Source organism: Copadichromis virginalis, linkage group LG12, assembly GCF_057382275.1.
Source record: "Copadichromis virginalis isolate Kocher_CV1m ecotype Utaka linkage group LG12, C_Virginalis_male_GT1.1, whole genome shotgun sequence".
Lineage (NCBI taxonomy): Eukaryota > Metazoa > Chordata > Actinopteri > Cichliformes > Cichlidae > Copadichromis > Copadichromis virginalis.
Window position 1 is genome coordinate 789,081 of NC_140629.1, and position 2,701 is coordinate 791,781.

At 49.4% G+C, this 2,701-nt stretch overlaps 1 long non-coding RNA gene across 1 annotated transcript; it reads left to right on the forward strand.

The window, feature by feature from the left end:
• The first annotated feature begins 1,445 nt into the window (after positions 1-1,445).
• LOC146696186 (uncharacterized) lies at positions 1,446-2,334 on the forward strand. The gene is made up of 2 exons (XR_014923181.1): positions 1,446-2,088; positions 2,171-2,334. It is a non-coding gene; the product is annotated as an uncharacterized LOC146696186 (long non-coding RNA).
• The last annotated feature ends 367 nt before the right edge of the window (positions 2,335-2,701 follow it).

Genomic DNA, 2,701 nt, shown 5'->3' on the forward strand with positions numbered 1-2,701 from the left:
TCGAGGGTGCACCCTGCTTCTCGCCCTAAGATAGCTGGCATAGGCTCGAGCTGCCCTGTGACACTGGAAAAGAAACACAGCAGAGAATGGATGGGTGGCTGATCTAACGTAAACATTTCCAGTCACTTTCAGTTCAAGCTGCTTAGCATGATCTCACATTTTCCAATTTCTCTATCTCTTCCCCCTCTGTTGTGTGTGTGTGAGATATTCTCACTTTTGCCATTTCTTCTGTCCCTTTCAACTGATCTGTGTGTGTGTGTGTGTGTGTGTGTGTGTGTGTGTGTGTGTGTGTGTGTGTGTTTGTCCCACATATTGCATACTCTGCTTTTGTCCTCAAATCAGGTAGGAAGTGTCTGTGTGGTTGAGCTGGTCTGGTCTGTCTAGACTTTCACTAGATAGATCAGGCTGCACCCACCTGTGAAACAGGTGGAGGGTCACCAGGACATGCAGAACTCGCTGACAGACTCCTGGCCACCTCTTGCCTCCTTAGTAGAAAGGGGCCACTCCCAGAGGCAGAGGGCTGTGAGGCACCGCCCGCCGGGCCCTCTCCTTTGGGAAAACCCTCAACACTGGGCCGAACCTTGGAGTTCTGTATGTCCATTCAGGCACACTCCATGCTTGATCTGTGGGCAATTCCTCTCAGAAGTGGAGGTCACGGTGGAGGCGTCGGAGGGCGGAAGGCGTTCCCTCAGTGGCTCTCCTCTTCTGAGATTGTGTAAAAACAAAAGTCAATGTAGTGTAAGCAGCTTGAAAGAAAGTAACTGAACTTGTTTAAATTTCTGGGAGACGGTTGCTCACACGCGGGCGGCACAGTGGTTAGCACCGTTACCGCACAGGAAGAAGGTCTTGAGTTCAGCTCTACCGTCGCTCTGTGTGGAGTTTGCATGTTCTTCCTGTGTTTGCGTGGGTTCTTTCCTTGTACTCCGGCTTCCTGCCACAGTCCAACGACCTGCAGTTAGTGGCAATAGGTAATCGAAGAGTGTAAATTGGCGATAGGTGCGAATGGTTTTCTGCGTCTATGTGTTAGCCCTGTAACAGACTGGTGACCTGTCGAGGGTGCACCCTGCTTCTCGCCCTAAGATAGCTGGGATAGGCTCGAGCTGCCCTGTGACACTGGAAAAGAAACACAGCACAGAATGGATGGGTGGCTGATCTAACGTAAACATTTCCAGTCACTTTCAGTTCAAGCTGCTTAGCATGATCTCACATTTGCCAATTTCTCTATCTCTTCCCCCTCTGTTGTGTGTGTGTGAGATATTCTCACTTTTGCCATTTCTTCTGTCCCTTTCAACTGATCTGTGAGTGTGTGTGTGTGTGTGTGTGTGTGTGTGTGTGTGTGTGTGTGTGTGTGTGTGTTTGTCCCACATATTGCATACTCTGCTTTTGTCCTCAAATCAGGTAGGAAGTGTCTGTGTGGTTGAGCTGGTCTGGTCTGTCTAGACTTTCACTAGATAGATCAGGCTGCACCCACCTGTGAAACAGGTGGAGGGTCACCAGGACATGCAGAACTCGCTGACAGACTCCTGGCCACCTCTTGCCTCCGTAGTAGAAAGGGGCCACTCCCAGAGGCGGAGGGCTGTGAGGCACCGCCCGCCAGGCCCTCTCCTTTGGGAAAACCCTCAACACTGGGCCGAACCTTGGAGTTCTGTATGTCCATTCAGGCACACTCCATGCTTGATCTGTAGGCAATTCCTCTCAGAAGTGGAGGTCACGGTGGAGGCGTCGGAGGGCGGAAGGCGTTCCCTCAGTGGCTCTCCTCTTCTGAGATTGTGTAAAAACAAAAGTCAATGTAGTGTAAGCAGCTTGAAAAGAAAGTAACTGAACTTGTTGAGATGGTTGATCAAACTGAAATATTACTGTCATGGTCCAGTTACGCTACATGTATATGTATTTGTTTTTGTTTCTCTCACTTTCTTTCTTGCTTCCCTGCTCACAACGCGATGCCTGGGTGGACCTAATCATGGGCTCCCGGTTGCTGTCCTCACACCTGCAAGCAATTTCTCACCTGAGGTTCATCATCCTGTTTACCAGCCACTTCTGAAGGCAGTTGCTTGGAGCCCTTTGTCGCTGGACTACTGTGTAACATTCGTTAGTGCAATTCTAGCTTTGGAAATATTTTGATTTCTCTTTGTGCTTTGCTTGGCATTTAACATTTTGTCCTTGTATATAGATTTTCCGTGCCCCGCCTTGAGACCCTGTTCGTGAGTGTGGCAGTTGCAGTGAGCCTGTGGAGCCCCCCACCCTCCATGGACCTCTGGATTCGCTGGACCCCTTCTCCCCACTTGTATATAGTGCACTCTGTGTCATGTAAATAAAAAAAAATGTTTATTGTGATTCGTAGTCTGCGCTTGAGTCCTGCTCAGCCTTGACAATTTTTAGTCACTTTCGGTTCAAGCTGCTTAGATTCCCATGATCTCACATTTGCCATTTGTGTGTGTGTGTGTTTGTTTGTCCCACATATTGCATACTCTGCTTTTGTCCTCAAATCGGGTAGGAAGTGTCTGTGTGGTTGAGCTGGTCTGGTCTGTCTAGACTTTCACTAGATAGATCAGGCTGCACCCACCTGTGAAACAGGTGGAGGGTCACCAGGACATGCAGAACTCTTGCCTCCTTAGTAGAAAGGGCCACTGCCAGAGGCGGAGGGCTGTGAGGCATCCAACCCCCATCTCATCAATAGGGGGGTATGATCTGAAATAACAAT